The 15000-nt window shown below is 46.8% G+C and overlaps 1 long non-coding RNA gene across 2 annotated transcripts in view; it reads right to left on the reverse strand.

The window, feature by feature from the left end:
• Nucleotides 1–15000, reverse strand: part of LOC125773586 (uncharacterized) — an 81060-nt gene that overhangs the window by 59190 nt on the left and 6870 nt on the right. For both annotated transcript variants that reach the window (XR_007420227.1, XR_007420226.1), the window contains exon 2: nt 1167–1402. This is a non-coding gene — a long non-coding RNA (uncharacterized LOC125773586). The remainder of the gene's footprint in view (nt 1–1166; nt 1403–15000) is intronic.

Raw genomic sequence — 15000 nt, forward strand, 5'->3', positions numbered from 1 at the left:
CATACTCGCTCATCCGTATCCTTTGCGTACCGCCCCATGGCCCTTGTATGTCTGCACCACAGTTCCTGTTCGTTCCGTGCCTATGGCCGGATACGTATTGCACATCGGTATACCTGTCGCTACTCAGGCAACTCGTGTGCGTGGATTGGATCGAGAACATGGTGTGTGCCCCATGTTATAATTGATAGTCCATATCCACTTTATAGGTTAAAGTCATAAGTTGTGATTGCACAACCATTCTTCATAAGAGTTTAATCACTCTTCAACTAACTTTCGTTCTGGTGTCTTGGTATCAAATCGCGTAAGACACAAGATTCTACTGGCCAAATAGAATCTAGCACATTGGTTAACCTGGCGCCGCAGTCAACTCATGTGCTTGGATCGGATCGAGCTATTGAGTATTGGGCCTGCATACTCGCTCATCCGTATCCTTTGCGTACCGCCCCATGGCCCCGTCCTTAGAGTTAATGACTAGTAGGCTTAACTCTTTGTATGTCTGCACCACAGTTCCCGTTCGTTCCGTGCCGTGGCCGGATACGTATTGCACATCGGTATACCTGTCGCTACTCAGGCAACTCGTGTGCGTGGATTGGATCGAGCTCATGGGGTGTGTAGAGATTCCATGTTATAATTGCAAGTCCATATCCACTTTATAGGTTAAAGTCATAAGTTGTGATTGCACAACCATACTTCATAAGAGTTTAATAACTCTTCAACTAACTTTCGTTCTGGTGTCTTGGTATCAAATCGCATAAGACACAAGATTCTACTGGCCAAATAGAATCTAGCACATTGGTTAACCTGGCGCCGCAGTCAACTCATGTGCTTGGATCGGATCGAGCTATTGAGTATTGGGCCTGCATACTCGCTCATCCGTATCCTTTGCGTACCGCCCCATGGCCCCGTCCTTAGAGTTAATGACTAATAGGCTTAACTCTTTGTATGTCTGCACCACAGTTCCCGTTCGTTCCGTGCCGTGGCCGGATACGTATTGCACAACAGTAGATACCATCACCTGACGTATCTAACACACCACTATTGTAACTCGTCGTCGAAGGACCTTTCAAGTGCCTGATGGCCAGGGGAGCTCTTACACGGCACGGAGACACAGTGATGCTCGCCCATCACAGTGTACAACGATCGAGTTTGCTTAAGTGTCTGGGTACCTGCACACCAGACACAATGCAATGGCCACGGATCCACACAAGGCACATCACATGCAGAAAGCTTCACCAGATTATGACACATACCACACTCTTGTAACTCGTCGTCGAAGGGGCGTTCAAAGTGCCTTACGGCTAGGGGAGATCTAGCACGGCACGGAGACACAGTGATGGTTGCCCATCAAAGTGTACAACGATCGAGTTTGCTTTCCGCGCAAGCGTTCTAAGTGTCTGGGTACCTACACACCAGACACAATGCAATGGCCACGGATCCACACAAGGCACATCACATGCAGAAAGCTTCACCAGATTCTGACACATACCACACTCTTGTAACTCGTCGTCGAAGGGGCGTTCAAAGTGCCTTACGGCTAGGGGGGATCTAGCACGGCACGGAGACACAGTGATGGTCACCCATCAAAGTGTACAACGATCGAGTTTGCTTTCCGCGCAAGCGTTCTAAGTGTCTGGGTATCTAAGCACCAGACACAATGCAATGGCCACGGATCCACACAAGGCACATCACATGCAGAAAGCTTCACCAGATTCTGACACATACCACACACATGCAACTCGTCGTCGAAGGGGCGTTCAAGTGCCTTACGGCTAGGGGAGATCTAGCTCGGCACGGAGACACAGTGATGGTCACCCATCAAAGTGTACAACGAACGAGTTGGCTTTCAACAAATTCTGACACATAGCAAGCGAGCGACCGAGCTACACCGAAGGCAGCCCATGGTTGGTCACTCGCGGACGATCATCAGTAATGATCCTTCCGCAGGTTCACCTACGGAAACCTTGTTACGACTTTTACTTCCTCTAAATCATCAAGTTCGGTCAACTTCAGCCATGCCAGCTGCAGCTCACGAAGGAACCGCGGAAGGTAAGCCTCCAGAAACCTCACTAAATAATCCATCGGTAGTAGCGACGGGCGGTGTGTACAAAGGGCAGGGACGTAATCAGCACTAGCTAATGACTAGTGCTTACTAGAAATTCCAGGTTCATGGGGACCGTTGCAGTCCCCAATCCCGACTAGATGGGCATTTTAGTGATTTCCCGTTCCTCTCGGAATGGGGGCGCCTATTGGCGAGAACACGCTGCGACCCACATTGTAGCACGCGTGCAGCCCAGAACATCTAAGGGCATCACGGACCTGTTATCGCTCATTCTCAGCTTGCTAAACACAAGTTGTCCCGCTAAGCAGGGCAAACGTAGCCGACGACCGCCCGTGAAGGCGCCGCCCGGCTGTAACGTCAGGTGCGCCCGGAGGCGCACTGCTGACAGCGTTCTAGTTAGCATGTTTGAGTCACGTTCGTTATCGGAATTAACCAGACAAATCATTCCACGAACTAAGAACGGCCATGCACCACTACCCTTAAATTTGAGAAAGAGCTATCAATCTGTCTTACCTCGATAAGTTTGGACCTGGTAAATTTTCCCGTGTTGAGTCAAATTAAGCCGCAAGCTCCACTTCTTGTGGTGCCCTTCCGTCAATTCCTTTAAGTTTCAACTTTGCAACCATACTTCCCCCGGAACCCGATTTTGGTTTCCCGGAAGCGACTGAGAGCACCGAATAGGGGTAGCGTCTCCCAATTGCTAATTGGCATCGTTTACGGTTAGAACTAGGGCGGTATCTAATCGCCTTCGATCCTCTAACTTTCGTTCTTGATTAAAGAAAGCATCCATGGCAAACGCTTTCGCTTCAGTTGGTCCTACGACGGTCTACGAATTTCACCTCTCGCGCCGTAATACCAATGCCCCCAACTACTTCTGTTAATCATTACCTCTAGGTTTCTGACAAACCAACGAAATCGTATAAACCGAGGTCATATTCCATTATTCCATGCAAGATTATTCTCGGCCAACGCCAACCCCACGGGGGGGCCGGACGCTTTGTCTTAGCCTGCTTTGAGCACTCTAATTTGTTCAAGGTAAATGTGAGTATCTTGAGCACCATGAGGAGCCCGTGCCGGAGTTAACCGGTAGCACGGTACTCGTTCACAGAGTAACGCCCAAGTACACCATTGTGAGTCGCAGCCGTGAGCGCGCGCACGAACGGCCCCGGCGTGTAACCGGGCGCCCGTGGCGGTCACGTGTCTGGACGGGCAATCAACTTCGAACGTTTTAACCGCAACAACTTTAATATACGCTAGTGGAGCTGGAATTACCGCGGCTGCTGGCACCAGACTTGCCCTCCACTTGATCCTTGTTGAAGGATTTATACTCAACTCATTCCAATTATGGACCATCGTTAGAGAGGTCCATATTGTTATTTCTCGTCACTACCTCCCCGTACTGGGATTGGGTAATTTACGCGCCTGCTGCCTTCCTTGGATGTGGTAGCCATTTCTCAGGCTCCCTCTCCGGAATCGAACCCTGATTCCCCGTTACCCGTCGCAACCATGGTAGTCCTCTACACTACCATCAATAGTTGATAGGGCAGACATTTGAAAGATCTGTCGTCAGTCGACAAGCGACCATACGATCTGCGTCCTTATCCAGACTTCAACTCAAGCCGCCCGGAGGCGATTGGTTTAACTAATAAGTGCACCAGTTCAGCTACCCGCGAGGGCAACAGTCCCGGCATGTTGCATGTATTAGCTCTGGATTTTCCACAGTTATCCAAGTAACTAGTGGTAGGATGATCTTGTGAATTATAGCTGTTATACTGAGCCTTATGCGGTTTCACATTCATTTATGTTTGTACTTAGACATGCATGGCTTAACCTTTGAGACAAGCGTATATTACTGGTAGGATCAACCAGAATTCGTTCCACTACAGACACACACTCGCTTAGTGGGAAATAAATTTCCACACAACTCTCTCTCTCTAGAACCATATGGAATGGCTCTTTGGTGTTGGGTAAGGCACCAATTTGTTGGGGTGTAACGGTCACCACCAACTTTAAGTTTGTTAGGGCACAACGGAAACCACTAACTAAACTTTAGGAAACTAAATTTCCTCACACATTATCTCTCACCATATTAGCACTAGGTGCTATCCACGATTGTACAACGTTTCAACTCTTGAATCGACCGTAGGGCCGCGGAATTGCTTCCGGGCCCCTATTCTCGCTATTAATTGTTCATCTCTTTCAATACATCGAGTTCGTTCCATTGGGTAGTTCGCATGGCGAACGTTTTGATGCAGCCCCCTGGGGGACCACGGCACTTTACACCGGGTATGGTGTATGCGCAACCTACAGATAACAATAAACCCCTTATGCGTGTGTAAACCGATGTTGGGCTGCTCAACATCTTTCATGGTTACATCACTTGCACCAGAACCCACGGTGCCGATTTGGTAATATGTTGTACATTTACTCTCAAGATGTACGCTTCGGCCCCTTATTCAGGGGCTCAAGCTATTACCAGCAAGAACAATCCTCATCCAGACTTGAACTCGAAACACCCGGAGGCGAACGGTTTAACTAATAAGTGCACCAGTCTTGAATCCATGCGTCGGTGGAAACAATGCCGGCATGTTGCATGTATTAGCTCTGAACATAGCGAGTGATTGCCTTGTAGCTGTCGAACTGAGCGTAGAATGTGATTATCGCTCACTTGAACCATGTTGAATGGCTCTTTGGTGTAGGGTAAGGCACCAATTTGTTGGGGCACAACGAAACCACCAACTTAAGACTTGCTTATAGGCATTTCAACGTTTTCAACTCTTAAATCGACCGTGTTTCATTATCATCTCTTCTTCTTATTAAATGCATCGAGTTCGTTCCATTGGGTAGTTCGCGTGGCGAACGGTTTGATGCAGCCCCCCGGGGGGGACCACGGCACTTTACACCGGGCATGGTGTATGCGCAACCTACAGATCACCAATATATTTGTGATCGATAATGCACACTTCTTACACGACTGACCAGTCGACAGCGCTGCCTTCCTATTATGCGTGTGTAAACCGATGTTGGGCTGCTCAACATCTTTCACGGTTACATCACTTGCACCCGAACCCATGGTGCCGATTTGGTAATATGTTGTACATGGTCTCAAGATGTACGCTTCGACCCCTTATTCAGGGGCTCAAGCTATTACCAGCAAGATCAATCCTCATCCAGACTTGAACTCGAAACACCCGGAGGCGAACGGTTTAACTAATAAGTGCACCAGTCTTGAATCCATGCGTCGGTGGAAACAATGCCGGCATGTTGCATGTATTAGCTCTGAACATAGCGAGTGATTGCCTTGTAGCTGTCGAACTGAGCGTAGAATGTGATTATCGCTCACTTGAAAGGGTCAAGCCCTTTCGAGTCGTCCGGTTTTTACGCCAGACGACTCGGTTCACCATCTTTCGGGAAGGGACCGTCTCGGTCGCAAGCTGCTCCGGTCCCCAAACAACCTGCGACAAATGATAGGAAATGCCGACATCAATACGTGTTCAGTTTGGTTTATCGCTCATAGGTCTTTTTGACCATCGATCCCTGATTATAACTCTCAATTAAACAGTCAGGAGAGTAAGGCATGCCCATCGATATCTCATCGACAGGCGATACCGCAAGAACGGCCAACGACACATCAGGTGATCGATTATTGCTACGACTTTTGCTTAATCGTTTCCACTCCTTAGAGAAAGAAACCCCCGGGGACCGTCTCGGTCGCAAGCTGCTCCGGTCCCTAAACAACCTGCGACAAATGATAGGAAATGCCGACATCAATATGTGTTCAGTTTGGTTTATCGCTCATTGGTCTGTTTGACCATCGATCCCTGATTAAACTCTCAGTAATCCAGTCGGGAGAGTAAGGCATGCCCATCGATATCTCATCGACAGGCGATACCGCTTGAACGGCCAACGACACATCAGAGGATCGTATCTTGCTACAACTTTTGCTTAATCGTTTCTTCTCCTTGGAGAAAGAAACCCCCGGGGACCGTCTCGGCCGCAAGCTGCTCCGGTCCCTAAACAACCTGCGGCATCAAATGATAGGAAAAGCCGACATCAATACGTGTTCAGTTTGGTTTATCGCTCATTGGTCTTGTTTGACCATCGATCCCTGATTAATACTCTCAATTAGAAGGTCGGTAGAGTAAGGCATGCCCATCGATATCTCATCGACAGGCGATACCGCATGAACGGCCAACGACACATCAGAGGATCGTATCTTGCTACAACTCTTGCTTAATAGTTTCCACTCCTTGGAGAAAGAAACCCCCGGGGACCGTCTCGGCCGCAAGTTGCTCCGGTCCCTAAACAACCTGCGGCATCAAATGATAGGAAAAGCCGACATCAATACGTGTTCAGTTTGGTTTATCGCTCATAGGTCTGTTTGACCATCGATCCTAGAATTCAACTTTCGAGTAAGGCATGCCCGTCGATATCTCATCGATAGGCGATACCGGTAGAACGGCCAACGACACACATCTAGGATCGCATTTACTCTTCCTTGGATGGATAACCAATACCCTAGGACCGTTTCATCGCGAGCTGGTCCGGTCCTCAAACAACTCGCGAACCACCGATAGGATGATATTAGGAATGGCCGACTTTCATCCTTTAACTCTCAGTTCTGCTTACCAAAACATAGGTACTTGGACCTTAAAGACCACTATATGTTCCCCGATCGGGGGCAATCGGAACGTCTATCCATCATCAACATCGTTTCACTCATTCCGAACCACCAAATTGGACAGACAGTACCATATTCACCAACCGATTGCTTCAACTTCGCAAACTGTATGGTAAGTTCTACTAATTTCACATCTTACCATCGACTAATAGTGCATAAATCCACTTGGAAATCACTTTTCCTTGGTCCTCGGACCTTCTACGACAACGTCCAACAAATATCCGAAGTCGTTTCCCAACTTAGACCAAGCATTTCGTATCTTTACTTCTAATCGATTTTTTCTCTCATAATTGACGATCAAAATCTAAAAACCACATTTTGAGCCAGAAGCAGTCGTCCGATCGTCCTGGGGGTAGTCTCAATCGATTTAGAAGGGCCCAATTCATAAAGATACGTACTCAGTCAAATTCATGCTTCTGGCTCACCTACCCCCTATATAGAAAACGAAAGCGTACAGGCGTGGAAAACGTGCCATTTTTCTCCATCACGGACTTTTTTTTTCTCGTTGCACCGACTCTAGTAAAAAAGTGAAATTTTTTACTAGTTACCAACTTTTGCAAATTATCATCGGATATCACTTTTCATGGTCTATAGTAAGTTCTTATCACGTTTTAGTAGTTTTTGAAAAAAAAATTTTTTTGAACTTTTCAAAATTTTTCAAAACAAAGTTTTTGTAGGCGGTTTTGTGTATGGAGGGTTACTAGTCTCGGGGTCACTGTTTGACCAAAAAACCACTATATATCATTCGAAAGGTAATTTCAAGGGCTACAAAAAATTGTTCTACGGCACCCCCCTCCGACGTCTAGTATTCGAGTTATTGGCCAAAAACCATCACTTGAGCGATTTTTCGTTCAGGGTACCCGACTCTAGTAAAAAAGTGAAATTTTTCTCGATTGACCAAGTGTTGCAAATGACCATCGGATTTCACTTTTTATGGTCTATAGTGAGTTCTGATCACGATTTGGTACTTTTTGAAAAAATTTTTTTGACGCACTTTTCAAAATTTTGCAAAACCAAAACTTTTTAGGCGGTTTTGTGTATGGAGGGTTACTAGTCTCGGGGTCACTGTTTGACCAAAAAACCACTATATATCATTCGAAAGGTAATTTCAAGGGCTACAAAAAATTGTTCTACGGCACCCCCCTCCGACGTCTAGTATTCGAGTTATTGGCCAAAAACCGCAACTATAGCGGTTTTTCGTACAGGGTACCCGACTCTAGTAAAATGATGCGATTTTTACTAGTCTAGGAACTTTTTGGTCAAAAAATCAAGTATATGTCATTCGATAGATAATTTCAAGGGCTACCAAAAATTGTTCCACGACACCCCCCTGCGACGTCTAGTATTCGAGTTATTAGCCAAAAACCGCAACTTAAGCGGTTTTTCGTCCAGGGTACCCGACTCTAGTAAAATGATGCGATTTTTACTAGTCTAGGGAACTTTTTGGCCAAAAATCAAGTATATGTCATTCGATAGATAATTTCAAGGGCTACCAAAAATTGTTCCACGACACCCCCCTCCGACGTCTAGTATTAGAGTTATTAGCCAAAAACCGCAACTATAGCGGTTTTTCGTCCAGGGTACCCGACTCTAGTAAAATGATGCGATTTTTACTAGTCTAGGGAACTTTTTGGCCAAAAATCAAGTATATGTCATTCGATAGATAATTTCAAGGGCTACCAAAAATTGTTCCACGACACCCCCCTGCGACGTCTAGTATTCGAGTTATTAGCCAAAAACCGCAATTATAGCGGTTTTTCGTCCAGGGTACCCGACTCTAGTAAAATGATGCGATTTTTACTAGTCTAGGGAACTTTTTGGCCAAAAATCAAGTATATGTCATTCGATAGATAATTTCAAGGGCTACCAAAAATTGTTCCACGACACCCCCCTGCGACGTCTAGTATTCGAGTTATTAGCCAAAAACCGCAATTATAGCGGTTTTTCGTCCAGGGTACCCGACTCTAGTAAAATGATGCGATTTTTACTAGTCTAGGGAACTTTTTGGCCAAAAATCAAGTATATGTCATTCGATAGATAATTTCAAGGGCTACCAAAAATTGTTCCATGACACCCCCCTGCGACGTCTAGTATTCGAGTTATGGGCCAAAAACCATTCATACTTGAGCATTTTGCTCATTTTGCCTGTACGGGTACCGGGGACTAGTAAAATCAGGCCAATTTTACTAGAGTAGGGGTCCTTTTTGGTCAAAAAAACAACTTTTGCTCGTTCGATAGGGAATCGATAGGGCAACAAAAAATCGTTCTACGACCCCCCCTTCCGATGTCTAGTATTCGAGTTATGGGCCAAAAACAGTTTATAGCTAATTTTTCACTCGATTTTTCACCAAGTATCGCACATTACTCCGGTTCTATACATTGGATCGTCAATCTTTAAGATTTTATGGGTAGTTCCAACTGTTTGCTACATTTCATCCATACATCACCAACCGATTCAATGTCTGTGCTAGAAGTTATTAGAGGAATAAAAAAATTTACCCTTGGCTTTGGACCGTACAATTTTACCCATTTTTGGCCCATATTTGCCCCATAGCTCCGCCGGTATCCAAGATATGGCCACACTTTCTTCTGGCCATGGGTAGATGGCACTTGTGGCTAGATTTCTTCCATGCACCACTAATCGCTACCATGTCTGTGGCCGGAGCTATTCACGAAAGCGCCTCGCGCACTTGGTCGGATTTTTGGTCCAACTTGCACCATTTTTGGCCCATATTTGCCCCATAGCTCCGCCGGTATCCAAGATATGGCCACACTTTCTTCTGGCCATGGCTAGATGGCACTTGTGGCTAGATTTCTTCCATGCACCACTAATCGCTACCATGTCTGTGGCCGGAGCTATTCGACGAACAACCATCGCATTTACCTAGGTACTTTTTCGGATTTTTGGTCCAACTTGCACCATTTTTGGCCCGTATTTGCCCCATAGCTCCGCCGGTATCCAAGATATGGCCACACTTTCTTCTGGCCATGGGTAGATGGCACTTGTGGCTAGATTTCTTCCATGCACCACTAATCGCTACCATGTCTGTGGCCGGAGCTATTCACGAAAGCGCCTCGCGCACTTGGTCGGATTTTTGGTCCAACTTGCACCATTTTTGGCCCATATTTGCCCCATAGCTCCGCCGGTATCCAAGATATGGCCACACTTTCTTCTGGCCATGGGTAGATGGCACTTGTGGCTAGATTTCTTCCATGCACCACTAATCGCTACCATGTCTGTGGCCGGAGCTATTCGACGAACAACCATCGCATTTACCTAGGTACTTTTTCGGATTTTTGGTCCAACTTGCACCATTTTTGGCCCGTATTTGCCCCATAGCTCCGCCGGTATCCAAGATATGGCCACACTTTCTTCTGGCCATGGGTAGATGGCACTTGTGGCTAGATTTCTTCCATGCACCACTAATCGCTACCATGTCTGTGGCCGGAGCTATTCGACGAACAACCATCGCATTTACCTAGGTACTTTTTCGGATTTTTGGTCCAACTTGCACCATTTTTGGCCCATATTTGCCCCATAGCTCCGCCGGTATCCAAGATATGGCCACACTTTGTTCTGGCCATGGGTAGATGGCACTTGTGGCTAGATTTCTTCCATGCACCACTAATCGCTACCATGTCTGTGGCCGGAGCTATTCACGAAAGCGTCTCGCGCACTTGGTCGGATTTTTGGTCCAACTTGCACCATTTTTGGCCCGTATTTGCACCATAGCTCCGCCGGTATCCAAGATATGGCCACACTTTCTTCTGGCCATGGGTAGATGGCACTTGTGGCTAGATTTCTTCCATGCACCACTAATCGCTACCATGTCTGTGGCCGGAGCTATTCGACGAACAACCATCGCATTTACCTAGGTACTTTTTCGGATTTTTGGTCCAACTTGCACCATTTTTGGCCCATATTTGCCCCATAGCTCCGCCGGTATCCAAGATATGGCCACACTTTCTTCTGGCCATGGGTAGATGGCACTTGTGGCTAGATTTCTTCCATGCACCACTAATCGCTACCATGTCTGTGGCCGGAGCTATTCACGAAAGCGCCTCGCGCACTTGGTCGGATTTTTGGTCCAACTTGCACCATTTTTGGCCCATATTTGCCCCATAGCTCCGCCGGTATCCAAGATATGGCCACACTTTCTTCTGGCCATGGGTAGATGGCACTTGTGGCTAGATTTCTTCCATGCACCACTAATCGCTACCATGTCTGTGGCCGGAGCTATTCACGAAAGCGCCTCGCGCACTTGGTCGGATTTTTGGTCCAACTTCACCATTTTTGGCCCATATTTGCCCCATAGCTCCGCCGGTATCCAAGATAGCGCCACACTTTCTTCTGGCCATGGGTAGATGGCACTTGTGGCTAGATTTCTTCCATGCACCACTAATCGCTGCCATGTCTCTGGCCGGAGCTATTCGACGAACAACCATCGCATTTACCTAGGTACTTTTTCGGATTTTTGGTCCAACTTGCACCATTTTTGGCCCATATTTGCCCCATAGCTCCGCCGGTATCCAAGATATGGCCACACTTTGTTCTGGCCATGGGTAGATGGCACTTGTGGCTAGATTTCTTCCATGCACCACTAATCGCTGCCATGTCTCTGGCCGGAGCTATTCGACGAACAACCATCGCATTTACCTAGGTACTTTTTCGGATTTTTGGTCCAACTTGCACCATTTTTGGCCCATATTTGCCCCATAGCTCCGCCGGTATCCAAGATATGGCCACACTTTCTTCTGGCCATGGGTAGATGGCACTTGTGGCTAGATTTCTTCCATGCACCACTAATCGCTACCATGTCTGTGGCCGGAGCTATTCGACGAACAACCATCGCATTTACCTAGGTACTTTTTCGGATTTTTGGTCCAACTTGCACCATTTTTGGCCCATATTTGCCCCATAGCTCCGCCGGTATCCAAGATATGGCCACACTTTCTTCTGGCCATGGGTAGATGGCACTTGTGGCTAGATTTCTTCCATGCACCACTAATCGCTACCATGTCTGTGGCCGGAGCTATTCGACGAACAACCATCGCATTCACCTTCTCGTTGCACTTCTTCGGGAATTTGGTGCAACCAAGTTTTCACTATAACTTGGTCATTTTCCGTCCATCGGACATGCGGTTTTGGGTGTCGATACTTGACACCGCGCGCTACAATATGTTCCTCCACGACCATGTGGTCCGATGCTTCCAACAGGAGCTATTCGAGGAGTACCGATTTTTCACCATTAAAAATGCTCGTTTTTGCACCAACTTTTGCCTTTAACTCAGGCTGTATCGATCGGATCTTCAATCTTGAAAAAGTTTTGGATAGGTGGCACCAAATGCTACATTTCGTTCTTCCACGTCCACTTTGTCCGATGTCTAGCAAAAAAGTTATTCGCGAACCAAGTCCAGAACCCATGCAATGGCTGCCCTCATTGCATTCTACTGATCGATCCATACTCACTTGCGTGCACCTAGCCTAGGAAGGTTTCCTTGGGCTTCCCATCTTTCTACTGATCGATCCATACTCACTTGCGTGCACCTAGCCTAGGAAGGTTTCCTTGGGCTTCCCATCTTTCTACTGATCGATCCATACTCACTTGCGTGCACCTAGCCTAGGAAGGTTTCCTATGGCTTCCCATCTTTCTACTGATCGATCCATACTCACTTGCGTGCACCTAGCCTAGGAAGGTTTCCTATGGCTTCCCATCTTTCTACTGATCGATCCATACTCACTTGCGTGCACCTAGCCTAGGAAGGTTTCCTATGGCTTCCCATCTTTCTACTGATCGATCCATACTCACTTGCGTGCACCTAGCCTAGGAAGGTTTCCTTGGGCTTCCCATCTTTCTACTGATCGATCCATACTCACTTGCGTGCACCTAGCCTAGGAAGGTTTCCTTGGGCTTCCCATCTTTCTACTGATCGATCCATACTCACTTGCGTGCACCTAGCCTAGGAAGGTTTCCTATGGCTTCCCATCTTTCTACTGATCGATCCATACTCACTTGCGTGCACCTAGCCTAGGAAGGTTTCCTTGGGCTTCCCATCTTTCTACTGATCGATCCATACTCACTTGCGTGCACCTAGCCTAGGAAGGTTTCCTTGGGCTTCCCATCTTTCTACTGATCGATCCATACTCACTTGCGTGCACCTAGCCTAGGAAGGTTTCCTTGGGCTTCCCATCTTTCTACTGATCGATCCATACTCACTTGCGTGCACCTAGCCTAGGAAGGTTTCCTATGGCTTCCCATCTTTCTACTGATCGATCCATACTCACTTGCGTGCACCTAGCCTAGGAAGGTTTCCTATGGCTTCCCATCTTTCTACTGATCGATCCATACTCACTTGCGTGCACCTAGCCTAGGAAGGTTTCCTTGGGCTTCCCATCTTTCTACTGATCGATCCATACTCACTTGCGTGCACCTAGCCTAGGAAGGTTTCCTATGGCTTCCCATCTTTCTACTGATCGATCCATACTCACTTGCGTGCACCTAGCCTAGGAAGGTTTCCCTTTGGTACCGACTTCCATCTACGCACTCGATATAACCTAGGTACTTGGTACCGATGATGGTTAACACTCAAGCATTTCTTGCATCCTGCGTGCAAGGTACCAATTTTCACTTCTCAGGTACGTTTATGGGCCCGCATTTATCCAATATCGCTCCGATGGCCTTTCGCATTATTTCATCCGATAGCCCTTGCCAAAAGCTACCAAAAGTTCCTCCACGGCCATGTGTTCCGACGCTTAGTTTAGGAAATATTCGAAAAAATTCATCTTAGGAAAAATTTTCTTATTGGAAAATCACCTTAAATCGATGGCCATTTTTTGGGCAAAAACTTTAACGTCTTCCCGACTTTGCGGGAATTGCGAATTTTAGGCACCCAGAGAAAATCTTTTACTTTAAGGGGGCGGCCGCGAAGTTGCCCAAAGTCTCGGACACAAAAATTCTCAAGTTCCCCACTCTAGTAAATCGCCCTATGAGTATCTCCTGGCCCGCGAGCTCTGCGAGCGGGCCAGCTTCGGCGATTTTTGCCTTTTCGCCTAGGCGGTTCTTCTACGAAATTGGTCCACAGCTTTTGCTCAGAAAGCTAGCATTTGTTGCAACAGTTAGGTGCTTGGTACCACATTTTGGTATCCATTTGGGCATTTGTTGCAACTACTCGGTACTTTGGCCCACATTTCGCTCTACTCGGGCCTCTATGGTGCTACTTGTCGGTACTTTTGGCCAACTTAGGCCAATTGGGTGCAACTTGTGGGTACTCTGTGGGTACTTTAGGGCATATTGTGTCTTTCGGGTGAACCTTCGCGATACTTCATGGGTACTGATGGCCAACTTAGGAACATTCAGTGCAACCTTTGGGCCTAAGGAAATTTGTCCAACTCTTTGGACTTAGAAAATTTTCTGGACTTAGAAAATTTTCTGGACTTGTAAAAATTTTCAAATGTTCAATTTGGCCCACATTTCGCTCTACTCGGGCCTCTATGGTGCTACTTGGCGGTACTTTTGGCCAACTTAGGCCAATTGGGTGCTCTTTGTGGGTACTCTATCGGTACTTTTGGCCATGTTAGGCCCACTCGGTGCTATTTGTGGGTACTCTATCGGTACTTTGGGACATATTATGTCCTTCGGGTGAACCTTCTCGATACCTCATGGGTACTTGTGGCCAACTTAGGAAAATTCAGTGCAACCTATGGGCCTTTGGAAATTGTTCCAACACTTTGGACTTAGAAAATTTTCTGGACTTAGAAAATTTTTTGGACTTAGAAAAATTTTCAACTTCTGTATCTTCTTCATCATGTTCCATTTTGTGGGACTTAGAAAATTTTCTGGACTTAGAAAATTTTTTGGACTTAGGAAATTTTTCAACACTTGTAAAATTTTTGTTCCTTCTTTGAAGAAGAATACTTTCCACTATTAGCTTCTTTCTCTTTTTCTTCTTAGTTGTCTTCTTATTTTCGGTCCGAGAGCGCCGACACTTGTAAAATAATCTAAGTCCGAAGACTTTTGGAATGAACCAAAAGTCAACGAACACAATACATCAGCCCTATCAACATCAAGTGGCAACCCGAAGGAAGCGCAGCGGCCAGCCCATGTACAACGCGAAGTTGTAGCATGCAACCAACCAACCGCTAACCTCCAACGGCACTCAATGTATTCGTTACACATGGGCGCACCTGCACCACACTGTCGTGACCATCCAACGAGCCGTCGGTTCGGTCGTGTGTTACAAGCACCCCATCACATAGGCA

Source organism: Anopheles funestus (genome assembly GCF_943734845.2).
Source record: "Anopheles funestus chromosome X unlocalized genomic scaffold, idAnoFuneDA-416_04 X_unloc_41, whole genome shotgun sequence".
Taxonomy (NCBI): Eukaryota; Metazoa; Arthropoda; class Insecta; order Diptera; family Culicidae; genus Anopheles; species Anopheles funestus.